The 22115-nt window shown below is 40.5% G+C and overlaps 79 non-coding genes across 79 annotated transcripts; all 79 read right to left on the bottom strand.

The window, feature by feature from the left end:
- Positions 1–18: 18 nt before the first annotated feature.
- On the bottom strand, positions 19–102 carry Trnal-cag (transfer RNA leucine (anticodon CAG)). Its single transcript has one exon. It is a non-coding gene; the product is annotated as a tRNA-Leu (tRNA).
- Positions 103–533: 431 nt separating this feature from the next.
- On the bottom strand, positions 534–616 carry Trnal-cag (transfer RNA leucine (anticodon CAG)). Its single transcript has one exon. It is a non-coding gene; the product is annotated as a tRNA-Leu (tRNA).
- Positions 617–791: 175 nt separating this feature from the next.
- Trnal-cag (transfer RNA leucine (anticodon CAG)) lies at positions 792–874 on the bottom strand. Its single transcript has one exon. It is a non-coding gene; the product is annotated as a tRNA-Leu (tRNA).
- Positions 875–1049: 175 nt separating this feature from the next.
- Trnal-cag (transfer RNA leucine (anticodon CAG)) lies at positions 1050–1133 on the bottom strand. The gene has a single exon. It is a non-coding gene; the product is annotated as a tRNA-Leu (tRNA).
- Positions 1134–1307: 174 nt separating this feature from the next.
- Positions 1308–1391, bottom strand: Trnal-cag (transfer RNA leucine (anticodon CAG)). Its single transcript has one exon. It is a non-coding gene; the product is annotated as a tRNA-Leu (tRNA).
- Positions 1392–1565: 174 nt separating this feature from the next.
- On the bottom strand, positions 1566–1649 carry Trnal-cag (transfer RNA leucine (anticodon CAG)). The gene has a single exon. It is a non-coding gene; the product is annotated as a tRNA-Leu (tRNA).
- A 432-nt stretch (positions 1650–2081) lies between these two features.
- On the bottom strand, positions 2082–2165 carry Trnal-cag (transfer RNA leucine (anticodon CAG)). Its single transcript has one exon. It is a non-coding gene; the product is annotated as a tRNA-Leu (tRNA).
- A 174-nt stretch (positions 2166–2339) lies between these two features.
- On the bottom strand, positions 2340–2423 carry Trnal-cag (transfer RNA leucine (anticodon CAG)). Its single transcript has one exon. It is a non-coding gene; the product is annotated as a tRNA-Leu (tRNA).
- Positions 2424–2597: 174 nt separating this feature from the next.
- Positions 2598–2681, bottom strand: Trnal-cag (transfer RNA leucine (anticodon CAG)). The gene has a single exon. It is a non-coding gene; the product is annotated as a tRNA-Leu (tRNA).
- Positions 2682–3113: 432 nt separating this feature from the next.
- Positions 3114–3197, bottom strand: Trnal-cag (transfer RNA leucine (anticodon CAG)). The gene has a single exon. It is a non-coding gene; the product is annotated as a tRNA-Leu (tRNA).
- Positions 3198–3371: 174 nt separating this feature from the next.
- Trnal-cag (transfer RNA leucine (anticodon CAG)) lies at positions 3372–3455 on the bottom strand. The gene has a single exon. It is a non-coding gene; the product is annotated as a tRNA-Leu (tRNA).
- A 174-nt stretch (positions 3456–3629) lies between these two features.
- Positions 3630–3713, bottom strand: Trnal-cag (transfer RNA leucine (anticodon CAG)). The gene has a single exon. It is a non-coding gene; the product is annotated as a tRNA-Leu (tRNA).
- A 174-nt stretch (positions 3714–3887) lies between these two features.
- Positions 3888–3971, bottom strand: Trnal-cag (transfer RNA leucine (anticodon CAG)). The gene has a single exon. It is a non-coding gene; the product is annotated as a tRNA-Leu (tRNA).
- Positions 3972–4144: 173 nt separating this feature from the next.
- Positions 4145–4228, bottom strand: Trnal-uag (transfer RNA leucine (anticodon UAG)). Its single transcript has one exon. It is a non-coding gene; the product is annotated as a tRNA-Leu (tRNA).
- A 174-nt stretch (positions 4229–4402) lies between these two features.
- Positions 4403–4486, bottom strand: Trnal-cag (transfer RNA leucine (anticodon CAG)). The gene has a single exon. It is a non-coding gene; the product is annotated as a tRNA-Leu (tRNA).
- Positions 4487–4659: 173 nt separating this feature from the next.
- Trnal-uag (transfer RNA leucine (anticodon UAG)) lies at positions 4660–4743 on the bottom strand. Its single transcript has one exon. It is a non-coding gene; the product is annotated as a tRNA-Leu (tRNA).
- A 174-nt stretch (positions 4744–4917) lies between these two features.
- Positions 4918–5001, bottom strand: Trnal-cag (transfer RNA leucine (anticodon CAG)). Its single transcript has one exon. It is a non-coding gene; the product is annotated as a tRNA-Leu (tRNA).
- Positions 5002–5433: 432 nt separating this feature from the next.
- Trnal-cag (transfer RNA leucine (anticodon CAG)) lies at positions 5434–5516 on the bottom strand. Its single transcript has one exon. It is a non-coding gene; the product is annotated as a tRNA-Leu (tRNA).
- A 175-nt stretch (positions 5517–5691) lies between these two features.
- Positions 5692–5775, bottom strand: Trnal-cag (transfer RNA leucine (anticodon CAG)). The gene has a single exon. It is a non-coding gene; the product is annotated as a tRNA-Leu (tRNA).
- A 174-nt stretch (positions 5776–5949) lies between these two features.
- On the bottom strand, positions 5950–6033 carry Trnal-cag (transfer RNA leucine (anticodon CAG)). The gene has a single exon. It is a non-coding gene; the product is annotated as a tRNA-Leu (tRNA).
- Positions 6034–6207: 174 nt separating this feature from the next.
- Trnal-cag (transfer RNA leucine (anticodon CAG)) lies at positions 6208–6291 on the bottom strand. The gene has a single exon. It is a non-coding gene; the product is annotated as a tRNA-Leu (tRNA).
- Positions 6292–6465: 174 nt separating this feature from the next.
- On the bottom strand, positions 6466–6549 carry Trnal-cag (transfer RNA leucine (anticodon CAG)). The gene has a single exon. It is a non-coding gene; the product is annotated as a tRNA-Leu (tRNA).
- A 174-nt stretch (positions 6550–6723) lies between these two features.
- Trnal-cag (transfer RNA leucine (anticodon CAG)) lies at positions 6724–6807 on the bottom strand. The gene has a single exon. It is a non-coding gene; the product is annotated as a tRNA-Leu (tRNA).
- Positions 6808–6981: 174 nt separating this feature from the next.
- Trnal-cag (transfer RNA leucine (anticodon CAG)) lies at positions 6982–7065 on the bottom strand. Its single transcript has one exon. It is a non-coding gene; the product is annotated as a tRNA-Leu (tRNA).
- Positions 7066–7236: 171 nt separating this feature from the next.
- Positions 7237–7323, bottom strand: Trnal-cag (transfer RNA leucine (anticodon CAG)). The gene has a single exon. It is a non-coding gene; the product is annotated as a tRNA-Leu (tRNA).
- A 174-nt stretch (positions 7324–7497) lies between these two features.
- On the bottom strand, positions 7498–7581 carry Trnal-cag (transfer RNA leucine (anticodon CAG)). The gene has a single exon. It is a non-coding gene; the product is annotated as a tRNA-Leu (tRNA).
- A 432-nt stretch (positions 7582–8013) lies between these two features.
- Positions 8014–8097, bottom strand: Trnal-cag (transfer RNA leucine (anticodon CAG)). Its single transcript has one exon. It is a non-coding gene; the product is annotated as a tRNA-Leu (tRNA).
- A 174-nt stretch (positions 8098–8271) lies between these two features.
- On the bottom strand, positions 8272–8355 carry Trnal-cag (transfer RNA leucine (anticodon CAG)). The gene has a single exon. It is a non-coding gene; the product is annotated as a tRNA-Leu (tRNA).
- Positions 8356–8529: 174 nt separating this feature from the next.
- On the bottom strand, positions 8530–8613 carry Trnal-cag (transfer RNA leucine (anticodon CAG)). Its single transcript has one exon. It is a non-coding gene; the product is annotated as a tRNA-Leu (tRNA).
- A 174-nt stretch (positions 8614–8787) lies between these two features.
- Trnal-cag (transfer RNA leucine (anticodon CAG)) lies at positions 8788–8871 on the bottom strand. The gene has a single exon. It is a non-coding gene; the product is annotated as a tRNA-Leu (tRNA).
- A 174-nt stretch (positions 8872–9045) lies between these two features.
- Positions 9046–9129, bottom strand: Trnal-cag (transfer RNA leucine (anticodon CAG)). Its single transcript has one exon. It is a non-coding gene; the product is annotated as a tRNA-Leu (tRNA).
- A 174-nt stretch (positions 9130–9303) lies between these two features.
- Trnal-cag (transfer RNA leucine (anticodon CAG)) lies at positions 9304–9387 on the bottom strand. Its single transcript has one exon. It is a non-coding gene; the product is annotated as a tRNA-Leu (tRNA).
- Positions 9388–9558: 171 nt separating this feature from the next.
- Positions 9559–9645, bottom strand: Trnal-cag (transfer RNA leucine (anticodon CAG)). The gene has a single exon. It is a non-coding gene; the product is annotated as a tRNA-Leu (tRNA).
- Positions 9646–9819: 174 nt separating this feature from the next.
- Trnal-cag (transfer RNA leucine (anticodon CAG)) lies at positions 9820–9903 on the bottom strand. The gene has a single exon. It is a non-coding gene; the product is annotated as a tRNA-Leu (tRNA).
- Positions 9904–10335: 432 nt separating this feature from the next.
- Trnal-cag (transfer RNA leucine (anticodon CAG)) lies at positions 10336–10419 on the bottom strand. The gene has a single exon. It is a non-coding gene; the product is annotated as a tRNA-Leu (tRNA).
- A 174-nt stretch (positions 10420–10593) lies between these two features.
- On the bottom strand, positions 10594–10677 carry Trnal-cag (transfer RNA leucine (anticodon CAG)). The gene has a single exon. It is a non-coding gene; the product is annotated as a tRNA-Leu (tRNA).
- A 174-nt stretch (positions 10678–10851) lies between these two features.
- On the bottom strand, positions 10852–10935 carry Trnal-cag (transfer RNA leucine (anticodon CAG)). Its single transcript has one exon. It is a non-coding gene; the product is annotated as a tRNA-Leu (tRNA).
- A 174-nt stretch (positions 10936–11109) lies between these two features.
- Positions 11110–11193, bottom strand: Trnal-cag (transfer RNA leucine (anticodon CAG)). Its single transcript has one exon. It is a non-coding gene; the product is annotated as a tRNA-Leu (tRNA).
- A 174-nt stretch (positions 11194–11367) lies between these two features.
- Positions 11368–11451, bottom strand: Trnal-cag (transfer RNA leucine (anticodon CAG)). Its single transcript has one exon. It is a non-coding gene; the product is annotated as a tRNA-Leu (tRNA).
- A 174-nt stretch (positions 11452–11625) lies between these two features.
- Positions 11626–11709, bottom strand: Trnal-cag (transfer RNA leucine (anticodon CAG)). Its single transcript has one exon. It is a non-coding gene; the product is annotated as a tRNA-Leu (tRNA).
- Positions 11710–11883: 174 nt separating this feature from the next.
- Trnal-cag (transfer RNA leucine (anticodon CAG)) lies at positions 11884–11967 on the bottom strand. The gene has a single exon. It is a non-coding gene; the product is annotated as a tRNA-Leu (tRNA).
- A 174-nt stretch (positions 11968–12141) lies between these two features.
- Trnal-cag (transfer RNA leucine (anticodon CAG)) lies at positions 12142–12225 on the bottom strand. The gene has a single exon. It is a non-coding gene; the product is annotated as a tRNA-Leu (tRNA).
- Positions 12226–12399: 174 nt separating this feature from the next.
- Trnal-cag (transfer RNA leucine (anticodon CAG)) lies at positions 12400–12483 on the bottom strand. Its single transcript has one exon. It is a non-coding gene; the product is annotated as a tRNA-Leu (tRNA).
- A 174-nt stretch (positions 12484–12657) lies between these two features.
- On the bottom strand, positions 12658–12741 carry Trnal-cag (transfer RNA leucine (anticodon CAG)). Its single transcript has one exon. It is a non-coding gene; the product is annotated as a tRNA-Leu (tRNA).
- Positions 12742–12915: 174 nt separating this feature from the next.
- Positions 12916–12999, bottom strand: Trnal-cag (transfer RNA leucine (anticodon CAG)). Its single transcript has one exon. It is a non-coding gene; the product is annotated as a tRNA-Leu (tRNA).
- A 432-nt stretch (positions 13000–13431) lies between these two features.
- On the bottom strand, positions 13432–13515 carry Trnal-cag (transfer RNA leucine (anticodon CAG)). Its single transcript has one exon. It is a non-coding gene; the product is annotated as a tRNA-Leu (tRNA).
- Positions 13516–13689: 174 nt separating this feature from the next.
- Positions 13690–13773, bottom strand: Trnal-cag (transfer RNA leucine (anticodon CAG)). Its single transcript has one exon. It is a non-coding gene; the product is annotated as a tRNA-Leu (tRNA).
- A 174-nt stretch (positions 13774–13947) lies between these two features.
- On the bottom strand, positions 13948–14031 carry Trnal-cag (transfer RNA leucine (anticodon CAG)). The gene has a single exon. It is a non-coding gene; the product is annotated as a tRNA-Leu (tRNA).
- A 174-nt stretch (positions 14032–14205) lies between these two features.
- Positions 14206–14289, bottom strand: Trnal-cag (transfer RNA leucine (anticodon CAG)). Its single transcript has one exon. It is a non-coding gene; the product is annotated as a tRNA-Leu (tRNA).
- Positions 14290–14463: 174 nt separating this feature from the next.
- Positions 14464–14547, bottom strand: Trnal-cag (transfer RNA leucine (anticodon CAG)). The gene has a single exon. It is a non-coding gene; the product is annotated as a tRNA-Leu (tRNA).
- Positions 14548–14721: 174 nt separating this feature from the next.
- Trnal-cag (transfer RNA leucine (anticodon CAG)) lies at positions 14722–14805 on the bottom strand. The gene has a single exon. It is a non-coding gene; the product is annotated as a tRNA-Leu (tRNA).
- Positions 14806–14979: 174 nt separating this feature from the next.
- Trnal-cag (transfer RNA leucine (anticodon CAG)) lies at positions 14980–15063 on the bottom strand. Its single transcript has one exon. It is a non-coding gene; the product is annotated as a tRNA-Leu (tRNA).
- A 174-nt stretch (positions 15064–15237) lies between these two features.
- On the bottom strand, positions 15238–15321 carry Trnal-cag (transfer RNA leucine (anticodon CAG)). Its single transcript has one exon. It is a non-coding gene; the product is annotated as a tRNA-Leu (tRNA).
- A 174-nt stretch (positions 15322–15495) lies between these two features.
- On the bottom strand, positions 15496–15579 carry Trnal-cag (transfer RNA leucine (anticodon CAG)). The gene has a single exon. It is a non-coding gene; the product is annotated as a tRNA-Leu (tRNA).
- A 175-nt stretch (positions 15580–15754) lies between these two features.
- On the bottom strand, positions 15755–15838 carry Trnal-cag (transfer RNA leucine (anticodon CAG)). Its single transcript has one exon. It is a non-coding gene; the product is annotated as a tRNA-Leu (tRNA).
- A 174-nt stretch (positions 15839–16012) lies between these two features.
- Trnal-cag (transfer RNA leucine (anticodon CAG)) lies at positions 16013–16096 on the bottom strand. The gene has a single exon. It is a non-coding gene; the product is annotated as a tRNA-Leu (tRNA).
- Positions 16097–16270: 174 nt separating this feature from the next.
- Trnal-cag (transfer RNA leucine (anticodon CAG)) lies at positions 16271–16354 on the bottom strand. Its single transcript has one exon. It is a non-coding gene; the product is annotated as a tRNA-Leu (tRNA).
- Positions 16355–16528: 174 nt separating this feature from the next.
- Trnal-cag (transfer RNA leucine (anticodon CAG)) lies at positions 16529–16612 on the bottom strand. The gene has a single exon. It is a non-coding gene; the product is annotated as a tRNA-Leu (tRNA).
- A 174-nt stretch (positions 16613–16786) lies between these two features.
- Trnal-cag (transfer RNA leucine (anticodon CAG)) lies at positions 16787–16870 on the bottom strand. Its single transcript has one exon. It is a non-coding gene; the product is annotated as a tRNA-Leu (tRNA).
- A 174-nt stretch (positions 16871–17044) lies between these two features.
- Trnal-cag (transfer RNA leucine (anticodon CAG)) lies at positions 17045–17128 on the bottom strand. The gene has a single exon. It is a non-coding gene; the product is annotated as a tRNA-Leu (tRNA).
- A 174-nt stretch (positions 17129–17302) lies between these two features.
- Positions 17303–17386, bottom strand: Trnal-cag (transfer RNA leucine (anticodon CAG)). The gene has a single exon. It is a non-coding gene; the product is annotated as a tRNA-Leu (tRNA).
- Positions 17387–17560: 174 nt separating this feature from the next.
- Trnal-cag (transfer RNA leucine (anticodon CAG)) lies at positions 17561–17644 on the bottom strand. Its single transcript has one exon. It is a non-coding gene; the product is annotated as a tRNA-Leu (tRNA).
- Positions 17645–17818: 174 nt separating this feature from the next.
- Positions 17819–17902, bottom strand: Trnal-cag (transfer RNA leucine (anticodon CAG)). Its single transcript has one exon. It is a non-coding gene; the product is annotated as a tRNA-Leu (tRNA).
- A 174-nt stretch (positions 17903–18076) lies between these two features.
- On the bottom strand, positions 18077–18160 carry Trnal-cag (transfer RNA leucine (anticodon CAG)). The gene has a single exon. It is a non-coding gene; the product is annotated as a tRNA-Leu (tRNA).
- A 174-nt stretch (positions 18161–18334) lies between these two features.
- Positions 18335–18418, bottom strand: Trnal-cag (transfer RNA leucine (anticodon CAG)). Its single transcript has one exon. It is a non-coding gene; the product is annotated as a tRNA-Leu (tRNA).
- Positions 18419–18592: 174 nt separating this feature from the next.
- Trnal-cag (transfer RNA leucine (anticodon CAG)) lies at positions 18593–18676 on the bottom strand. Its single transcript has one exon. It is a non-coding gene; the product is annotated as a tRNA-Leu (tRNA).
- A 174-nt stretch (positions 18677–18850) lies between these two features.
- Trnal-cag (transfer RNA leucine (anticodon CAG)) lies at positions 18851–18934 on the bottom strand. Its single transcript has one exon. It is a non-coding gene; the product is annotated as a tRNA-Leu (tRNA).
- Positions 18935–19108: 174 nt separating this feature from the next.
- Trnal-cag (transfer RNA leucine (anticodon CAG)) lies at positions 19109–19192 on the bottom strand. Its single transcript has one exon. It is a non-coding gene; the product is annotated as a tRNA-Leu (tRNA).
- A 174-nt stretch (positions 19193–19366) lies between these two features.
- Trnal-cag (transfer RNA leucine (anticodon CAG)) lies at positions 19367–19450 on the bottom strand. The gene has a single exon. It is a non-coding gene; the product is annotated as a tRNA-Leu (tRNA).
- Positions 19451–19624: 174 nt separating this feature from the next.
- Trnal-cag (transfer RNA leucine (anticodon CAG)) lies at positions 19625–19708 on the bottom strand. The gene has a single exon. It is a non-coding gene; the product is annotated as a tRNA-Leu (tRNA).
- Positions 19709–19882: 174 nt separating this feature from the next.
- On the bottom strand, positions 19883–19966 carry Trnal-cag (transfer RNA leucine (anticodon CAG)). Its single transcript has one exon. It is a non-coding gene; the product is annotated as a tRNA-Leu (tRNA).
- Positions 19967–20140: 174 nt separating this feature from the next.
- On the bottom strand, positions 20141–20224 carry Trnal-cag (transfer RNA leucine (anticodon CAG)). Its single transcript has one exon. It is a non-coding gene; the product is annotated as a tRNA-Leu (tRNA).
- Positions 20225–20398: 174 nt separating this feature from the next.
- Trnal-cag (transfer RNA leucine (anticodon CAG)) lies at positions 20399–20482 on the bottom strand. Its single transcript has one exon. It is a non-coding gene; the product is annotated as a tRNA-Leu (tRNA).
- Positions 20483–20656: 174 nt separating this feature from the next.
- On the bottom strand, positions 20657–20740 carry Trnal-cag (transfer RNA leucine (anticodon CAG)). The gene has a single exon. It is a non-coding gene; the product is annotated as a tRNA-Leu (tRNA).
- Positions 20741–20914: 174 nt separating this feature from the next.
- Trnal-cag (transfer RNA leucine (anticodon CAG)) lies at positions 20915–20998 on the bottom strand. Its single transcript has one exon. It is a non-coding gene; the product is annotated as a tRNA-Leu (tRNA).
- Positions 20999–21172: 174 nt separating this feature from the next.
- Positions 21173–21256, bottom strand: Trnal-cag (transfer RNA leucine (anticodon CAG)). The gene has a single exon. It is a non-coding gene; the product is annotated as a tRNA-Leu (tRNA).
- Positions 21257–21430: 174 nt separating this feature from the next.
- On the bottom strand, positions 21431–21514 carry Trnal-cag (transfer RNA leucine (anticodon CAG)). The gene has a single exon. It is a non-coding gene; the product is annotated as a tRNA-Leu (tRNA).
- A 174-nt stretch (positions 21515–21688) lies between these two features.
- Positions 21689–21772, bottom strand: Trnal-cag (transfer RNA leucine (anticodon CAG)). Its single transcript has one exon. It is a non-coding gene; the product is annotated as a tRNA-Leu (tRNA).
- A 174-nt stretch (positions 21773–21946) lies between these two features.
- On the bottom strand, positions 21947–22030 carry Trnal-cag (transfer RNA leucine (anticodon CAG)). Its single transcript has one exon. It is a non-coding gene; the product is annotated as a tRNA-Leu (tRNA).
- Between the last annotated feature and the right edge of the window lie 85 nt (positions 22031–22115).

Genomic DNA, 22115 nt, shown 5'->3' with positions numbered 1-22115 from the left:
TCAAGCATCAGCTTTTGTTGTCAGAAGTGGGATTCGAACCCACGCCGGGAACACCCGACTGCGACCTGAACGCAGCGCCTTAGACCGCTCGTCCATCCTGACACATTTACTCGTCTCCGTTCAACATTGAATACTCTTAAGAATATCTAACTATGCAAAATTTTGTCTTTTTTCATTAATGTAACAAAATCCATTCATATGCGGCAATATCAGTGCAGCTTCTTTATGCGAATTTTACACTTTGGATTTTATAAAAGTCAAGCATCAGCTTTTGTTGTCAGACGTGGGATTCGAACCCACGCAAGGAACACCCGACTGCGACCTGAACGCACCACCTTAGGCCGCTCGGCCATCCTGACACATTTACTCGTCTCCGTTCAACATTGAATACTCTAAAGAATATCTAACTATGCAAAATTTTGTCTTTTGTCATTAATGTAACAAACTTCATTCATATGCGGCAATATCAGTGCAGCTTCTTTATGCGAATTTTACACTTTGGATTTTATAAAAATTCAAGCATCAGCTTTTGTTGTCAGAAGTGGGATTCGAACCCACGCCGGGAACACCCGACTGCGACCTGAACGCAGCGCCTTAGACCGCTCGGCCATCCTTCCACATTTACTACTCTCCGTTCAACATTGAATACTCTAAAGAATATCTAACTATGCAAAATTTTGTCTTTTGTCATTAATGTAACAAAATTCATTCATATGCGGCAATATCAGTGCAGCTTCTTTATGCGAATTTTACACTTTGGATTTTATAAAAATTCAAGCATCAGCTTTTGTTGTCAGAAGTGGGATTCGAACCCACGCCGGGAACACCCGACTGCGACCTGAACGCAGCGCCTTAGACCGCTCGGCCATCCTTCCACATTTACTACTCTCCGTTCAACATTGAATACTCTAAAGAATATCTAACTATGCAAAATTTTGTCTTTTGTCATTAATGTAACAAATTTCATTCATATGCGGCAATATCAGTGCAGATTCTTTATGCGAATTTTACACTTTGGATTTTATAAAAATTCAAGCATCAGCTTTTGTTGTAAGACGTGGGATTCGAACCCACGCCGGGAATACCCGACTGCGACCTGAACGCAGCGCCTTAGACCGCTCGGCCATCCTGACACATTTACTCGTCTCCGTTCAACATTGAATACTCTAAAGAATATCTAACTATGCAAAATTTTGTCTTTTGTCATTAATGTAACAAAATTCATTCATATGCGGCAATATCAGTGCAGCTTCTTTATGCGAATTTTACACTTTGGATTTTATAAAAATTCAAGCATCAGCTTTTGTTGTCAGAAGTGGGATTCGAACCCACGCCGGGAACACCCGACTGCGACCTGAACGCAGCGCCTTAGACCGCTCGGGCATCCTGAAACATTAACACGTCTCCGTTCAACATTGAATACTCTAAAGAATATCTAACTATGCAAAATTTTGTCTTTTGTCATTAATGTAACAAAATTCATTCATATGCGGCAATATCAGTGCAGATTCTTTATGCGAATTTTACACTTTGGATTTTATAAAAATTCAAGCATCATCTTTTGTTGTCAGAAGTGGGATTCGAACCCACGCCGGGAACACCCGACTGCGACCTGAACGCAGCGCCTTAGACCGCTCAGCCATCCTGACACATTTACTCCTCTCCGTTCAACATTGAATACTCTAAAGAATATCTAACTATGCCAAATTTTGTCTTTTGTCATTAATGTAACAAAATTCATTCATATGCGGCAATATCAGTGCAGCTTCTTTATGCGAATTTTACACTTTGGATTTTATAAAAATTCAAGCATCAGCTTTTGTTGTAAGAAGTGTGATTCCAACCCACGCCGGGAACACCCGACTGCGACCTGAACGCAGCGCCTTAGACCGCTCGGCCATCCTGACACATTTACTCGTCTCCGTTCAACATTGAATACTCTAAAGAATATGTAACTATGCAAAATTTTGTCTTTTGTCATTAATGTAACAAAATTCATTCATATGCGGCAATATCAGTGCAGCTTCTTTATGCGAATTTTACACTTTGGATTTTATAAAAATTCAAGCATCAGCTTTTGTTGTCAGAAGTGGGATTCGAACCCACGCCGGGAACACCCGACTACGACCTGAACGCAGCGCCTTAGACCGCTCGGCCATCCTGACACATTTACTCGTCTCCGTTCAACATTGAATACTCTTAAGAATATCTAACTATGCAAAATTTTGTCTTTTGTCATTAATGTAACAAAATCGATTCATTTGCGGCAATATCAGTGCAGCTTCTTTATGCGAATTTTACACTTTGGATTTTATAAAAATTCAAGCATCAGCTTTTGTTGTCAGGAGTGGGATTCGAACCCACGCCGGGAACACCCGACTGCGACCTGAACGCAGCGCCTTAGACCGCTCGGCCATCCTGACACATTTACTCGTCTCCGTTCGACATTGAATACTCTAAAGAATATCTAACAATGCAAAATTTTGTCTTTTGTCATTAATGTAACAACATTCATTCATATGCGGCAATATCAGTGCAGCTTCTTTATGCGAATTTTAAACTGTGGATTTTATAAAAATTCAAGCATCATCTTTTGTTGTCAGACGTGGGATTCGAACCCACGCCGGGAACACCCGACTGCGACCTGAACGCACCGCCTTAGGCCGCTCGGCCATCCTGACACATTTACTCGTCTCCGTTCAACATTGAATACTCTAAAAAATATCTAACTATGCAAAATTTTGTCTTTTGTCATTAATGTAACAAAATTCATTCATATGCGGCAGTATCAGTGCAGCTTCTTTATGCGAATTTTACACTTTGGATTTTATAAAAATTCTAGCAACATCTTTTGTTGTCAGAAGTACGATTCGAACCCACGCCGGGAACACCCGACTGCGACCTGAACGCGGCGCCTTAGACCGCTCGGGCATCCTGACACATTTACACGTCTCCGTTCAACATTGAATACTCTTAAGAATATCTAACTATGCAAAATTTTGTCTTTTGTCATTAATGTAACAAAATTCATTCATATGCGGCAATATCAGTGCAGCTTCTTTATGCGAATTTTACACTTTGGATTTTATAAAAATTCTAGCATCATCTTTTGTTGTCAGAAGTGGGATTCGAACCCACGCCGCGAACACCCGACTGCGACCTGAACGCAGCGCCTTAGACCGCTCAGCCATCCTGACATATTTACTCGTCTCCGTTCAACATTGAATACTCTAAAGAATATCTAACTATGCAAAATGTTGTCTTTTGTAATTAATGTAACAAAATTCATTCATATGCGGCAATATCAGTGCAGCTTTTTTATGCGAATTTTAAACTTTGGATTTTATAAAAATTCAAGCATCAGCTTTTGTTGTCAGAAGTGGGATTCGAACCCACGCCGGGAACACCCGACTGCGACCTGAACGCAGCGCCTTAGACCGCTCGGACATCCTGACACATTTACTCGTCTCCGTTCGACATTGAATACTCTAAAGAATATCTAACAATGCAAAATTTTGTCTTTTGTCATTAATGTAACAAAATTCGTTCATATGCTGCAATATCAGTGCAGCTTCTTTATGCGAATTTTACACTTTGGATTTTATAAAAATTCAAGCATCAGCTTTTGTTGTCAGAAGTGGGATTCGAACCCACGCCGGGAACACCCGACTGCGACCTGAACGCAGCGCCTTAGACCGCTCGGGCATCCTGAAACATTGACACGTCTCCGTTCAACATTGAATACTCTAAAGAATATCTAACTATGCAAAATTTTGTCTTTTGTCATTAATGTAACAAAATTCATTCATATGCGGCAATATCAGTGCAGCTTCTTTATGCGAATTTTACACTTTGGATTTTATAAAAATTCAAGCATCAGCTTTTGTTGTCAGAAGTGGGATTCGAACCCACGCCTGGAACACCCGACTGCGACCTGAACGCAGCGCCTTAGACCGCTCGGCCATCCTGACACATTTACTCGTCTCCGTTCAACATTGAATACTCTTAAGAATATCTAACTATGCAAAATTTTGTCTTTTTTCATTAATGTAACAAAATCCATTCATATGCGGCAATATCAGTGCAGCTTCTTTATGCGAATTTTACACTTTGGATTTTATAAAAGTCAAGCATCAGCTTTTGTTGTCAGAAGTGGGATTCGAACCCACGCCGGGAACACCCGACTGCGACCTAAACGCAGCGCCTTAGACCGCTCGGCCATCCTGACACATTTACTCGTCTCCGTTCAACATTGAATACTCTAAAGAATATCTAACAATGCAAAATTTTGTTTTTTGTCATTAATGTAACAAAATTCATTCATATGCTGCAATATCAGTGCAGCTTCTGTATGCGAATTTTACACTTTGGTTTTTATAAAAATTCAAGCATCAGCTTTTGTTGTCAGAAGTGGGATTCGAACCCACGCCGGGAACACCCGACTGCGACCTGAACGCAGCGCCTTAGACCGCTCAGCTATCCTGACACATTTACTCGTCTCCGTTCAACATTGAATACTCTTAAGAATATCTAACTATGCAAAATTTTGTCTTTTTTCATTAATGTAACAAAATCCATTCATATGCGGCAATATCAGTGCAGCTTCTTTATGCGAATTTTACACTTTGGATTTTATAAAAGTCAAGCATCAGCTTTTGTTGTCAGAAGTAGGATTCGAACCCACGCCGGGAACACCCGACTGCGACCTAAACGCAGCGCCTTAGACCGCTCGGACATCCTGACACATTTACTCGTCTCCGTTCAACATTGAATACTCTAAAGAATATCTAACAATGCTAAATTTTGTCTTTTGTCATTAATGTAACAAAATTCATTCATATGCTGCAATATAAGTGCAGCTTCTGTATGCGAATTTTACACTTTGGTTTTTATAAAAATTCAAGCATCAGCTTTTGTTGTCAGAAGTGGGATTCGAACCCACGCCGGGAACACCCGACTGCGACCTGAACGCAGCGCCTTAGACCGCTCAGCTATCCTGACACATTTACTCGTCTCCGTTCAACATTGAATACTCTTAAGAATATCTAACTATGCAAAATTTTGTCTTTTGTCATTAATGTAACAACATTCATTCATATGCGGCAATATCAGTGCAGCTTCTTTATGCGAATTTTAAACTTTGGATTTTATAAAAATTCAAGCATCATCTTTTGTTGTCAGACGTGGGATTCGAACCCACGCAAGGAACACCCGACTGCGACCTGAACGCACCACCTTAGGCCGCTCGGCCATCCTGACACATTTACTCGTCTCCGTTCAACATTGAATACTCTAAAGAATATCTAACTATGCAAAATTTTGTCTTTTGTCATTAATGTAACAAACTTTATTCATATGCGGCAATATCAGTGCAGCTTCTTTATGCGAATTTTACACTTTGGATTTTATAAAAATTCAAGCATCAGCTTTTGTTGTCAGAAGTGGGATTCGAACCCACGCCGGGAACACCCGACTGCGACCTGAACGCAGCGCCTTAGACCGCTCGGCCATCCTTCTACATTTACTACTCTCCGTTCAACATTGAATACTCTAAAGAATATCTAACTATGCAAAATTTTGTCTTTTGTCATTAATGTAACAAAATTCATTCATATGCGGCAATATCAGTGCAGCTTCTTTATGCGAATTTTACACTTTGGATTTTATAAAAATTCAAGCATCAGCTTTTGTTGTCAGAAGTGGGATTCGAACCCACGCCGGGAACACCCGACTGCGACCTGAACGCAGCGCCTTAGACCGCTCGGCCATCCTGAAACATTGACACGTCTCCGTTCAACATTGAATACTCTAAAGAATATCTAACTATGCAAAATTTTGTCTTTTGTCATTAATGTAACAAAATTCATTCATATGCGGCAATATCAGTGCAGCTTCTTTATGCGAATTTTACACTTTGGATTTTATAAAAATTCAAGCATCAGCTTTTGTTGTCAGAAGTGGGATTCGAACCCACGCCGGGAACACCCGACTGCGACCTGAACGCAGCGCCTTAGACCGCTCAGCCATCCTGACACATTTACTCCTCTCCGTTCAACATTGAATACTCTAAAGAATATCTAACTATGCCAAATTTTGTCTTTTGTCATTAATGTAACAAAATTCATTCATTTGCGGCAATATCAGTGCAGCTTCTTTATGCGAATTTTACACTTTGGATTTTATAAAAATTCAAGCATCAGCTTTTGTTGTAAGAAGTGGGATTCCAACCCACGCCGGGAACACCCGACTGCGACCTGAACGCAGCGCCTTAGACCGCTCGGCCATCCTGACACATTTACTCGTCTCCGTTCAACATTGAATACTCTAAAGAATATCTAACTATGCAAAATTTTGTCTTTTGTCATTAATGTAACAAAATTCATTCATATGCGGCAATATCAGTGCAGCTTCTTTATGCGAATTTTACACTTTGGATTTTATAAAAATTCAAGCATCAGCTTTTGTTGTCAGAAGTGGGATTCGAACCCACGCCGGGAACACCCGACTGCGACCTGAACGCAGCGCCTTAGACCGCTCGGCCATCCTGACACATTTACTCGTCTCCGTTCAACATTGAATACTCTTAAGAATATCTAACTATGCAAAATTTTGTCATTTTTCATTAATGTAACAAAATCGATTCATATGCGGCAATATCAGTGCAGCTTCTTTATGCGAATTTTACACTTTGGATTTTATAAAAAATCAAGCATCAGCTTTTGTTGTCAGGAGTGGGACTCGAACCCACGCCGGGAACACCCGACTGCGACCTGAACGCAGCGCCTTAGACCGCTCGGCCATCCTGACACATTTACTCGTCTCCGTTCGACATTGAATACTCTAAAGAATATCTAACAATGCAAAATTTTGTCTTTTGTCATTAATGTAACAAAATTCATTCATATGCTACAATATCAGTGCAGCTTCTTTATGCGAATTTTACACTTTGGATTTTATAAACGTTCAAGCATCAGCTTTTGTTGTCAGAAGTGGGATTCGAACCCACGCCGGGAACACCCGACTGCGACCTGAACGCAGCGCCTTAGACCGTTCAGCCATCCTGACACATTTACTCGTCTCCGTTCAACATTGAATAGTCTTAAGAATATCTAACTATGCAAAATTTTGTCTTTTGTCATAAGGGAAACAAAATTCATTCATTTGCGGCAATATCAGTGCAGATTCTTTATGCGAATTTTACACGTTGGATTTTATAAAAATTCAAGCATCAGCTATTGTCGTAAGAAGTGGGATTCGAACCCACGCCGGGAACACCCGACTGCGACCTGAACGCAGCGCCTTAGACCGCTCGGCCATCCTGACACATTTACTCGTCTCCGTTCAACATTGAATACTCTAAAGAATATCTAACTATGCAAAATTTTGTCTTTTGTCATTAATGTAACAAAATTCATTCATATGCGGCAATATCAGTGCAGCTTCTTTATGCGAATTTTAAACTGTGGATTTTATAAAAATTCAAGCATCATCTTTTGTTGTCAGACGTGGGATTCGAACCCACGCCGGGAACACCCGACTGCGACCTGAACGCACCGCCTTAGGCCGCTCGGCCATCCTGACACATTTACTCGTCTCCGTTCAACATTGAATACTCTAAAGAATATCTAACTATGCAAAATTTTGTCTTTTGTCATTAATGTAACAAAATTCATTCATATGCGGCAGTATCAGTGCAGCTTCTTTATGCGAATTTTACACTTTGGATTTTATAAAAATTCTAGCAACATCTTTTGTTGTCAGAAGTACGATTCGAACCCACGCCGGGAACACCCGACTGCGACCTGAACGCGGCGCCTTAGACCGCTCGGGCATCCTGACACATTTACACGTCTCCGTTCAACATTGAATACTCTTAAGAATATCTAACTATGCAAAAGTTTGTCTTTTGTCATTAATGTAACAAAATTCATTCATATACGGCAATATCAGTGCAGCTTCTTTATGCGAATTTTACACTTTGGATTTTATAAAAATTCTAGCATCATCTTTTGTTGTCAGAAGTGGGATTCGAACCCACGCCGCGAACACCCGACTGCGACCTGAACGCAGCGCCTTAGACCGCTCAGCCATCCTGACACATTTACTCGTCTCCGTTCAACATTGAATACTCTAAAGAATATCTAACTATGCAAAATTTTGTCTTTTGTAATTAATGTAACAAAATTCATTCATATGCGGCAATATCAGTGCAGCTTCTTTATGCGAATTTTACACTTTGGATTTTATAAAAATTCAAGCATCAGCTTTTGTTGTCAGAAGTGGGATTCGAACCCACGCCGGGAACACCCGACTGCGACCTGAACGCAGCGCCTTAGACCGCTCGGACATCCTGACACATTTACTCGTCTCCGTTCGACATTGAATACTCTAAAGAATATCTAACAATGCAAAATTTTGTCTTTTGTCATTAATGTAACAAAATTCATTCATATGCTGCAATATCAGTGCAGCTTCTTTATGCGAATTTTACACTTTGGATTTTATAAAAATTCAAGCATCAGCTTTTGTTGTCAGAAGTGGGATTCGAACCCACGCCGGGAACACCCGACTGCGACCTGAACGCAGCGCCTTAGACCGCTCAGCCATCCTGACACATTTACTCGTCTCCGTTCAACATTGAATACTCTAAAGAATATCTAACTATGCAAAATTTTGTCTTTTGTCATTAATGTAACAAAATTCATTCATATGCGGCAATATCAGTGCAGCTTCTTTATGCGAATTTTACACTTTGGATTTTATAAAAATTCAAGCATCAGCTTTTGTTGTCAGAAGTGGGATTCGAACCCACGCCGGGAACACCCGACTGCGACCTGAACGCAGCGCCTTAGACCGCTCGGCCATCCTGACACATTTACTCGTCTCCGTTCAACATTGAATACTCTTAAGAATATCTAACTATGCAAAATTTTGTCATTTTTCATTAATGTAACAAAATCGATTCATATGCGGCAATATCAGTGCAGCTTCTTTATGCGAATTTTACACTTTGGATTTTATAAAAATTCAAGCATCAGCTTTTGTTGTCAGGAGTGGGATTCGAACCCACGCCGGGAACACCCGACTGCGACCTGAACGCAGCGCCTTAGACCGCTCGGCCATCCTGACACATTTACTCGTCTCCGTTCGACATTGAATACTCTAAAGAATATCTAACAATGCAAAATTTTGTCTTTTGTCATTAATGTAACAAAATTCATTCATATGCTGCAATATCAGTGCAGCTTCTTTATGCGAATTTTACACTTTGGATTTTATAAACGTTCAAGCATCAGCTTTTGTTGTCAGAAGTGGGATTCGAACCCACGCCGGGAACACCCGACTGCGACCTGAACGCAGCGCCTTAGACCGTTCAGCCATCCTGACACATTTACTCGTCTCCGTTCAACATTGAATAGTCTTAAGAATATCTAACTATGCAAAATTTTGTCTTTTGTCATAAGGGAAACAAAATTCATTCATTTGCGGCAATATCAGTGCAGATTCTTTATGCGAATTTTACACGTTGGATTTTATAAAAATTCAAGCATCAGCTATTGTCGTAAGAAGTGGGATTCGAACCCACGCCGGGAACACCCGACTGCGACCTGAACGCAGCGCCTTAGACCGCTCGGCCATCCTGACACATTTACTCGTCTCCGTTCAACATTGAATACTCTAAAGAATATCTAACTATGCAAAATTTTGTCTTTTGTCATTAATGTAACAAAATTCATTCATATGCGGCAATATCAGTGCAGCTTCTTTATGCGAATTTTAAACTGTGGATTTTATAAAAATTCAAGCATCATCTTTTGTTGTCAGACGTGGGATTCGAACCCACGCCGGGAACACCCGACTGCGACCTGAACGCACCGCCTTAGGCCGCTCGGCCATCCTGACACATTTACTCGTCTCCGTTCAACATTGAATACTCTAAAGAATATCTAACTATGCAAAATTTTGTCTTTTGTCATTAATGTAACAAAATTCATTCATATGCGGCAGTATCAGTGCAGCTTCTTTATGCGAATTTTACACTTTGGATTTTATAAAAATTCTAGCAACATCTTTTGTTGTCAGAAGTACGATTCGAACCCACGCCGGGAACACCCGACTGCGACCTGAACGCGGCGCCTTAGACCGCTCGGGCATCCTGACACATTTACACGTCTCCGTTCAACATTGAATACTCTTAAGAATATCTAACTATGCAAAAGTTTGTCTTTTGTCATTAATGTAACAAAATTCATTCATATACGGCAATATCAGTGCAGCTTCTTTATGCGAATTTTACACTTTGGATTTTATAAAAATTCTAGCATCATCTTTTGTTGTCAGAAGTGGGATTCGAACCCACGCCGCGAACACCCGACTGCGACCTGAACGCAGCGCCTTAGACCGCTCAGCCATCCTGACACATTTACTCGTCTCCGTTCAACATTGAATACTCTAAAGAATATCTAACTATGCAAAATTTTGTCTTTTGTAATTAATGTAACAAAATTCATTCATATGCGGCAATATCAGTGCAGCTCCTTTATGCAAATTTTACACTTTGGATTTTATAAAAATTCTAGCATCATCTTTTGTTGTCAGAAGTGGGATTCGAACCCACGCCGGGAACACCCGACTTCGACCTGAACGCAGCGCCTTAGACCGCTCGGCCATCCTGACACATTTACTCGTCTCCGTTCAACATTGAATACTCTAAAGAATATCTAACTATGCAAAATTTTGTCTTTTGTCATTAATGTAACAAAATTCATTCATATGCGGCAATATCAGTGCAGCTTCTTTATGCGAATTTTACACTTTGGATTTTATAAAAATTCAAGCATCAGCTTTTGTTGTCAGAAGTGGGATTCGAACCCACGCCGGGAACAGCCGACTTCGACCTGAACCCAGCGCCTTAGACCGCTCGGCCATCCTGACACATTTACTCGTCTCCGTTCAACATTGAATACTCTAAAGAATATCTAACTATGCAAAATTTTGTTTTTTGTCATTAATGTAACAAAATTCATTAATATGGTGCAATATCAGTGCAGCTTCTTTATGCGAATTTTACACTTTGGATTTTATAAAAATTCAAGCATCAGCTTTTGTTGTCAGAAGTGGGATTCGAACCCACGCCGGGAACACCCGACTGCGACCTGAACGCAGCGCCTTAGACCGCTCGGCCATCCTGACACATTTACTCGTCTCCGTTCAACATTGAATACTCTAAAGAATATCTAACTATGCAAAATTTTGTCTTTTGTCATTAATGTAACAAAATTCATTCATATGCTGCAATATCAGTGCAGCTTCTTTATGCGAATTTTACACTTTGGATTTTATAAAAATTCAAGCATCAGCTTTTGTTGTCAGAAGTGGGATTCGAACCCACGCCGGGAACACCCGACTGCGACCTGAACGCAGCGCCTTAGACCGCTCAGCCATCCTGACACATTTACTCGTCTCCGTTCAACATTCAATACTCTAAAGAATATCTAACTATGCAAAATTTTGTCTTTTGTCATTAATGTAACAAAATTCATTCATTTGCGGCAATATCAGTGCAGCTTCTTTATGCGAATTTTACACTTTGGATTTTATAAAAATTCAAGCATCATCTTTTGTTGTCAGAAGTGGGATTCGAACCCACGCCGGGAACACCCGACTGCGACCTGAACGCAGTACCTTAGACCGCTCGGCCATCCTGACACATTTACTCGTCTCCGTTCAACATTGAATACTCTTAAGAATATCTAACTATGCAAAATTTTGTCTTTTGTCATTAATGTAACAAAATTCATTCATATGCGGCAATATCAGTGCAGCTCCTTTATGCAAATTTTACACTTTGGATTTTATAAAAATTCTAGCATCATCTTTTGTTGTCAGAAGTGGGATTCGAACCCACGCCGGGAACACCCGACTGCGACCTGAACGCAGCGCCTTAGACCGCTCGGCCATCCTGACACATTTACTCGTCTCCGTTCAACATTGAATACTCTAAAGAATATCTAACTATGCAAAATTTTGTCTTTTGTCATTAATGTAACAAAATTCATTCATATGCGGCAATATCAGTGCAGCTTCTTTATGCGAATTTTACACTTTGGATTTTATAAAAATTCAAGCATCAGCTTTTGTTGTCAGAAGTGGGATTCGAACCCACGCCGGGAACACCCGACTGCGACCTGAACGCAGCGCCTTAGACCGCTCGGCCATCCTGACACATTTACTCGTCTCCGTTCAACATTGAATACTCTTAAGAATATCTAACTATGCAAAATTTTGTCTTTTGTCATTAATGTAACAAAATTCATTCATATGCGGCAATATCAGTGCAGCTTCTTTATGCGAATTTTACACTTTGGATTTTATAAAAATTCAAGCATCATCTTTTGTTGTCAGAAGTGGGATTCGAACCCACGCCGGGAACAGCCGACTTCGACCTGAACCCAGCGCCTTAGACCGCTCGGCCATCCTGACACATTTACTCGTCTCCGTTCAACATTGAATACTCTAAAGAATATCTAACTATGCAAAATTTTGTCTTTTGTCATTAATGTAACAAAATTCATTAATATGGTGCAATATCAGTGCAGCTTCTTTATGCGAATTTTACACTTTGGATTTTATAAAAATTCAAGCATCAGCTTTTGTTGTCAGAAGTGGGATTCGAACCCACGCCGGGAACACCCGACTGCGACCTGAACGCAGCGCCTTAGACCGCTCGGCCATCCTGACACATTTACTCGTCTCCGTTCAACATTGAATACTCTAAAGAATATCTAACTATGCAAAATTTTGTCTTTTGTCATTAATGTAACAAAATTCATTCATATGCGGCAATATCAGTGCAGCTTCTTTATGCGAATTTTACACTTCGAATTTTATAAAAATTCAAGACTCAGCTTTTGTTGTCAGAAGTGGGATTCGAACCAACGCCGGGAACACCCGACTGCGACCTGAACGCAGCGCCTTAGACCGCTCGGCCATCCTGACACATTTACTCGTCTCCGTTCAACATTGAATACTCTAAAGAATATCTAACTATGCAAAATTTTGTCTTTTGTCATTAATGTAACAAAATTCATTCATATGCGGCAATATCAGTGCAGCTTCTTTATGCGAATTTTAAACTTTGGATTTTATAAAAATTCAAGCATCAGCTTTTGTTGTAAGAAGTGGGATTCCAACCCACGCTAGGAACACCCGACTGCGACCTGAACGCAGCGCCTTAGGCCGCTCGGCCATCCTGACACATTTACTCGTCTCCGTTCAACATTGAATACTCTAAAGAATATCTAACTATGCAAAATTTTGTCTTTTGTCATTAATGTAACAAAATTCATTCATATGCGGCAATATCAGTGCAGCTTCTTTATGCGAATTTTACACTTTGGATTTTATAAAAATTCAAGCATCAGCTTTTGTTGTCAGAAGTGGGATTCGAACCCACGCCGGGAACACCCGACTGCGACCTGAACGCAGCGCCTTAGACCGCTCGGCCATCCTGACACATTTACTCGTCTCCGTTCAACATTGAATACTCTTAAGAATATCTAACTATGCAAAATTTTGTCTTTTGTCATTAATGTAACAAAATTCATTCATATGCGGCAATATCAGTGCAGCTTCTTTATGCGAATTTTACACTTTGGATTTTATAAAAATTCAAGCATCAGCTTTTGTTGTCAGAAGTGGGATTCGAACCCACGCCGGGAACACCCGACTGCGACCTGAACGCAGCGCCTTAGACCGCTCGGCCATCCTGACACATTTACTCGTCTCCGTTCAACATTGAATACTCTTAAGAATATCTAACTATGCAAAATTTTGTCTTTTGTCATTAATGTAACAAAATTCATTCATATGCGGCAATATCAGTGCAGCTTCTTTATGCGAATTTTACACTTTGGATTTTATAAAAATTCAAGCATCAGCTTTTGTTGTCAGAAGTGGGATTCGAACCCACGCCGGGAACACCCGACTTCGACCTGAACGCAGCGCCTTAGACCGCTCGGCCATCCTGACACATTTACTCGTCTCCGTTCAACATTGAATACTCTAAAGAATATCTAACTATGCAAAATTTTGTCTTTTGTCATTAATGTAACAAAATTCATTCATATGCGGCAATATAAGTGCAGCTTCTTTATGCGAATTTTACACTTTGGATTTTATAAAAATTCAAGCATCAGCTTTTGTTGTCAGAAGTGGGATTCGAACCCACGCCGGGAACACCCGACTGCGACCTGAACGCAGCGCCTTAGACCGCTCGGCCATCCTGACACATTTACTCGTCTCCGTTCAACATTGAATACTCTAAAGAATATCTAACTATGCAAAATTTTGTCTTTTGTCATTAATGTAACAAAATTCATTCATATGCGGCAATATCAGTGCAGCTTCTTTATGCGAATTTTACACTTTGGATTTTATAAAAATTCAGGCATCAGCTTTTGTTGTCAGAAGTGGGATTCGAACCCACGCCGGGAAAACCCGACTGCGACCTGAACGCAGCGCCTTAGACCGCTCGGCCATCCTGACACATTTACTCGTCTCCGTTCAACATTGAATACTCTTAAGAATATCTAACTATGCAAAATTTTGTCTTTTGTCATTAATGTAACAAAATTCATTCATATGCGGCAATATCAGTGCAGCTTCTTTATGCGAATTTTACACTTTGGATTTTATAAAAATTCAAGCATCAGCTTTTGTTGTCAGAAGTGGGATTCGAACCCACGCCGGGAACACCCGACTGCGACCTGAACGCAGCGCCTTAGACCGCTCGGCCATCCTGACACATTTACTCTTCTCCGTTCAACATTGAATACTCTAAAGAATATCTAACTATGCAAAATTTTGTCTTTTGTCATTAATGTAACAAAATTCATTCATATGCGGCAATATCAGTGCAGCTTCTTTATGCGAATTTTACACTTTGGATTTTATAAAAATTCAAGCATCAGCTTTTGTTGTCAGAAGTGGGATTCGAACCCACGCCGGGAACACCCGACTGCGACCTGAACGCAGCGCCTTAGACCGCTCGGCCATCCTGACACATTTACTCGTCTCCGTTCAACATTGAATACTCTTAAGAATATCTAACTATGCAAAATTTTGTCTTTTGTCATTAATGTAACAAAATTCATTCATATGCGGCAATATCAGTGCAGCTTCATTATGCGAATTTTACACTTTGGATTTTATAAAAATTCAAGCATCAGCTTTTGTTGTCAGAAGTGGGATTCGAACCCACGCCGGGAACACCCGACTGCGACCTGAACGCAGCGCCTTAGACCGCTCGGCCATCCTGACACATTTACTCGTCTCCGTTCAACATTGAATACTCTAAAGAATATCTAACTATGCAAAATTTTGTCTTTTGTCATTAATGTAACAAAATTCATTCATATGCGACAATATCAGTGCAGCTTCTTTATGCGAATTTTACACTTTGGATTTTATAAAAATTCAAGCATCAGCTTTTGTTGTCAGAAGTGGGATTCGAACCCACGCCGGGAACACCCGACTGCGACCTGAACGCAGCGCCTTAGACCGCTCGGCCATCCTGACACATTTTACTCGTCTCCGTTCAACATTGAATACTCTAAAGAATATCTAACTATGCAAAATTTTGTCTTTTGTCATTAATGTAACAAAATTCATTCATATGCGGCAATATCAGTGCAGCTTCTTTATGCGAATTTTACACTTTGGATTTTATAAAAATTCAAGCTTCCGCTTTTGTTGTCAGAAGTGGGATTCGAACCCACGCCGGGAACACCCGACTGCGACCTGAACGCAGCGCCTTAGACCGCTCGGCCATCCTGACACATTTACTCGTCTCCGTTCAACATTGAATACTCTAAAGAATATCTAACTATGCAAAATTTTGTCTTTTGTCATTAATGTAACAAAATTCATTCATATGCCGCAATATCAGTGCAGCTTCTTTATGCGAATTTTACACTTTGGATTTTATAAAAATTCAAGCATCAGCTTTTGTTGTCAGAAGTGGGATTCGAACCCACGCCGGGAACACCCGACTGCGACCTGAACGCAGCGCCTTAGACCGCTCGGCCATCCTGACACATTTACTCGTCTCCGTTCAACATTGAATACTCTAAAGAATATCTAACTATGCAAAATTTTGTCTTTTGTCATTAATGTAACAAAATTCATTCATATGCGGCAATATCAGTGCAGCTTCTTTATGCGAATTTTACACTTTGGATTTTATAAAAATTCAAGCATCAGCTTTTGTTGTCAGAAGTGGGATTCGAACCCACGCCGGGAACACCCGACTGCGACCTGAACGCAGCGCCTTAGACCGCTCGGCCATCCTGACACATTTACTCGTCTCCGTTCAACATTGAATACTCTAAAGAATATCTAACTATGCCAAATTTTGTCTTTTGTCATTAATGTAACAAAATTCATTCATTTGCGGCAATATCAGTGCAGCTTCTTTATGCGAATTTTACACTTTGGATTTTATAAAAATTCAAGCATCAGCTTTTGTTGTCAGAAGTGGGATTCGAACCCACGCCGGGAACACCCGACTGCGACCTGAACGCAGCGCCTTAGACCGCTCGGCCATCCTGACACATTTACTCGTCTCCGTTCAACATTGAATACTCTAAAGAATATCTAACTATGCAAAATTTTGTCTTTTGTCATTAATGTAACAAAATTCATTCATATGCGGCAATATCAGTGCAGCTTCTTTATGCGAATTTTACACTTTGGATTTTATAAAAATTCAAGCATCAGCTTTTGTTGTCAGAAGTGGGATTCGAACCCACGCCGGGAACACCCGACTGCGCCCTGAACGCAGCGCCTTAGACCGCTCGGCCATCCTGACACATTTACTCGTCTCCGTTCAACATTGAATACTCTAAAGAATATCTAACTATGCAAAATTTTGTCTTTTGTCATTAATGTAACAAAATTCATTCATATGCGGCAATATCAGTGCAGCTTCTTTATGCGAATTTTACACTTTGGATTTTATAAAAATTCAAGCATCAGCTTTTGTTGTCAGAAGTGGGATTCGAACCCACGCCGGGAACACCCGACTGCGACCTGAACGCAGCGCCTTAGACCGCTCGGCCATCCTGACACATTTACTCGTCTCCGTTCAACATTGAATACTCTAAAGAATATCTAACTATGCAAAATTTTGTCTTTTGTCATTAATGTAACAAAATTCATTCATATGCGGCAATATCAGTGCAGCTTCTTTATGCGAATTTTACACTTTGGATTTTATAAAAATTCAAGCATCAGCTTTTGTTGTCAGAAGTGGGATTCGAACCCACGCCGGGAACACCCGACTGCGACCTGAACGCAGCGCCTTAGACCGCTCGGCCATCCTGACACATTTACTCGTCTCCGTTCAACATTGAATACTCTAAAGAATATCTAACCATGCAAAATTTTGTCTTTTGTCATTAATGTAACAAAATTCATTCATATGCGGCAATATCAGTGCAGCTTCTTTATGCGAATTTTACACTTTGGATTTTATAAAAATTCAAGCATCAGCTTTTGTTGTCAGAAGTGGGATTCGAACCCACGCCGGGAACATCCGACTGCGACCTGAACGCAGCGCCTTAGACCGCTCGGCCATCCTGACACATTCACTCGTCTCCGTTCAACATTGAATACTCTTAAGAATATCTAACTATGCAAAATTTTGTCTTTTGTCATTAATGTAACAAAATTCATTCATATGCGGCAATATCAGTGCAGCTTCTTTATGCGAATTTTACACTTTGGATTTTATAAAAATTCTAGCATCATCTTTTGTTGTCAGAAGTGGGATTCGAACCCACGCCGGGAACACCCGACTTCGACCTGAACGCAGCGCCTTAGACCGCTCGGCCATCCTGACACATTTACTCGTCTCCGTTCAACATTGAATACTCTAAAGAATATCTAACTATGCAAAATTTTGTCTTTTGTCATTAATGTAACAAAATTCATTCATATGCGGCAATATCAGTGCAGCTTCTTTATGCGAATTTTACACTTTGGATTTTATAAAAATTCAAGCATCAGCTTTTGTTGTCAGAAGTGGGATTCGAACCCACGCCGGGAACACCCGACTGCGACCTGAACGCAGCGCCTTAGACCGCTCGGCCAACCTGACACATTCACTCGTCTCCGTTCAACATTGAATACTCTAAAGAATATCTAACTATGCAAAATTTTGTCTTTTGTCATTAATGTAACAAAATTAATTCATATGCGGCAATATCAGTGCAGCTTCTTTATGCGAATTTTACACTTTGGATTTTATAAAAATTCAAGCATCAGCTTATGTTGTCAGAAGTGGGATTCGAACCCACGCCGGGAACACCCGACTGCGACCTGAACGCAGCGCCTTAGACCGCTCGGCCATCCTGACACATTTACTCGTCTCCGTTCAACATTGAATACTCTTAAGAATATCTAACTATGCAAAATTTTGTCTTTTGTCATTAATGTAACAAAATTCATTCATATGCGGCAATATCAGTGCAGCTTCTTTATGCGAATTTTACACTTTGGATTTTATAAAAATTCAAGCATCAGCTTTTGTTGTCAGAAGTGGGATTCGAACCCACGCCGGGAACACCCGACTGCGACCTGAACGCAGCGCCTTAGACCGCTCGGCCATCCTGACACATTCACTCGTCTCCGTTCAACATTGAATACTCTAAAGAATATCTAACTATGCAAAATTTTGTCTTTTGTCATTAATGTAACAAAATTCATTCATATGCGGCAATATCAGTGCAGCTTCTTTATGCGAATTTTACACTTTGGATTTTATAAAAATTCAAGCATCAGCTTTTGTTGTCAGAAGTGGGATTCGAACCCACGCCGGGAACACCCGACTGCGACCTGAACGCAGCGCCTTAGACCGCTACGCCATCCTGACACATTTACTCGTCTCCGTTCAACATTGAATACTCTTAAGAATATCTAACTATGCAAAATTTTGTCTTTTGTCATTAATGTAACAAAATTCATTCATATGCGGCAATATCAGTGCAGCTTCTTTATGCGAATTTTACACTTTGGATTTTATAAAAATTCAAGCATCAGCTTTTGTTGTCAGAAGTGGGATTCGAACCCACGCCGGGAACACCCGACTGCGACCTGAACGCAGCGCCTTAGACCGCTCGGCCATCCTGACACATTTACTCGTCTCCGTTCAACATTGAATACTCTAAAGAATATCTAACTATGCAAAATTTTGTCTTTTGTCATTAATGTAACAAAATTCATTCATATGCGGCAATATCAGTGCAGCTTCTTTATGCGAATTTTACACTTTGGATTTTATAAAAATTCAAGCATCAGCTTTTGTTGTCAGAAGTGGGATTCGAACCCACGCCGGGAACACCCGACTGCGACCTGAACGCAGCGCTTTAGACCGCTCGGCCATCCTGACACATTTACTCGTCTCCGTTCAACATTGAATACTCTAAAGAATATCTAACTATGCAAAATTTTGTCTTTTGTCATTAATGTAACAAAATTCATTCATATGCGGCAATATCAGTGCAGCTTCTTTATGCGAATTTTACACTTTGGATTTTATAAAAATTCAAGCATCAGCTTTTGTTGTCAGAAGTGGGATTCGAACCCACGCCGGGAAAACCCGACTGCGACCTGAACGCAGCGCCTTAGACCGCTCGGCCATCCTGACACATTTACTCGTCTCCGTTCAACATTGAATACTCTAAAGAATATCTAACTATGCAAAATTTTGTCTTTTGTCATTAATGTAACAAAATTCATTCATATGCGGCAATATCAGTGCAGCTTCTTTATGCGAATTTTACACTTTGGATTTTATAAAAATTCTAGCATCAGCTTTTGTTGTCAGAAGTGGGATTCGAACCCACGCCTGGAACACCCGACTGCGACCTGAACGCAGCGCCTTAGACCGCTCGGCCATCCTGACACATTTACTCGTCTCCGTTCAACATTGAATACTCTAAAGAATATCTAACTATGCAAAATTTTGTCTTTTGTCATTAATGTAACAAAATTCATTCATATGCGGCAATATCAGTGCAGCTTCTTTATGCGAATTTTACACTTTGGATTTTATAAAAATTCAGGCATCAGCTTTTGTTGTCAGAAGTGGGATTCGAACCCACGCCGGGAACACCCGACTGCGACCTGAACGCAGCGCCTTAGACCGCTCGGCCATCCTGACACATTTACTCGTCTCCGTTCAACATTGAATACTCTTAAGAATATCTAACTATGCAAAATTTTGTCTTTTGTCATTAATGTAACAAAATTCATTCATATGCGGCAATATCAGTGCAGCTTCTTTATGCGAATTTTACACTTTGGATTTTATAAAAATTCAAGCATCAGCTTTTGTTGTCAGAAGTGGGATTCGAACCCACGCCGGGAACACCCGACTGCGACCTGAACGCAGCGCCTTAGACCGCTCGGCCATCCTGACACATTCACTCGTCTCCGTTCAACATTGAATACTCTAAAGAATATCTAACTATGCAAAATTTTGTCTTTTGTCATTAATGTAACAAAATTCATTCATATGCGGCAATATCAGTGCAGCTTCTTTATGCGAATTTTACACTTTGGATTTTATAAAAATTCAAGCATCAGCTTTTGTTGTCAGAAGTGGGATTCGAACCCACGCCGGGAACACCCGACTGCGACCTGAACGCAGCGCCTTAGACCGCTCGGCCATCCTGACACATTCACTCGTCTCCGTTCAACATTGAATACTCTAAAGAATATCTAACTATGCAAAATTTTGTCTTTTGTCATTAATGTAACAAAATTCATTCATATGCGGCAATATCAGTGCAGCTTCATTATGCGAATTTTACACTTTGGATTTTATAAAAATTCAAGCATCAGCTTTTGTTGTCAGAAGTGGGATTCGAACCCACGCCGGGAACACCCGACTGCGACCTGAACGCAGCGCCTTTGACCGCTCGGCCATCCTGACACATTTACTCGTCTCCGTTCAACATTGAATACTCTTAAGAATATCTAACTATGCAAAATTTTGTCTTTTGTCATTAATGTAACAAAATTCATTCATATGCGGCAATATCAGTGCAGCTTCTTTATGCGAATTTTACACTTTGGATTTTATAAAAATTCAAGCATCAGCTTTTGTTGTCAGAAGTGGGATTCGAACCCACGCCGGGAACACCCGACTGCGACCTGAACGCAGCGCCTTAGACCGCTCGGCCATCCTGACACATTTACTCGTCTCCGTTCAACATTGAATACTCTAAAGAATATCTAACTATGCAAAATTTTGTCTTTTGTCATTAATGTAACAAAATTCATTCATATGCGGCAATATCAGTGCAGCTTCTTTATGCGAATTTTACACTTTGGATTTTATAAAAATTCAAGCATCAGCTTTTGTTGTCAGAAGTGGGATTCGAACCCACGCCGGGAACACCCGACTGCGACCTGAACGCAGCGCCTTAGACCGCTCGGCCATCCTGACACATTTACTCGTCTCCGTTCAACATTGAATACTCTAAAGAATATCTAACTATGCAAAATTTTGTCTTTTGTCATTAATGTAACAAAATTCATTCATATGCGGCAATATCAGTGCAGCTTCTTTATGCGAATTTTACACTTTGGATTTTATAAAAATTCAAGCATCAGCTTTTGTTGTCAGAAGTGGGATTCGAACCCACGCCGGGAACACCCGACTGCGACCTGAACGCAGCGCCTTAGACCGCTCGGCCATCCTGACACATTTACTCGTCTCCGTTCAACATTGAATACTCTAAAGAATATCTAACTATGCAAAATTTTGTCTTTTGTCATTAATGTAACAAAATTCATTCATATGCGGCAATATCAGTGCAGCTTCTTTATGCGAATTTTACACTTTGGATTTTATAAAAATTCAAGCATCAGCTTTTGTTGTCAGAAGTGGGATTCGAACCCACGCCGGGAACACCCGACTGAGACCTGAACGCAGCGCCTTAGACCGCTCGGCCATCCTGACACATTTACTCGTCTCCGTTCAACATTGAATACTCTAAAGAATATCTAACTATGCAAAATTTTGTCTTTTGTCATTAATGTAACAA

The sequence above is a fragment of the Euprymna scolopes genome, chromosome 32, assembly GCF_053919585.1.
Source record: "Euprymna scolopes isolate OS-2025 chromosome 32, ASM5391958v1, whole genome shotgun sequence".
Classification (NCBI taxonomy): domain Eukaryota; kingdom Metazoa; phylum Mollusca; class Cephalopoda; order Sepiida; family Sepiolidae; genus Euprymna; species Euprymna scolopes.
Note: the sequence above shows the minus strand (reverse complement) of the source record. Positions and strands in the feature narration are given on the sequence as shown.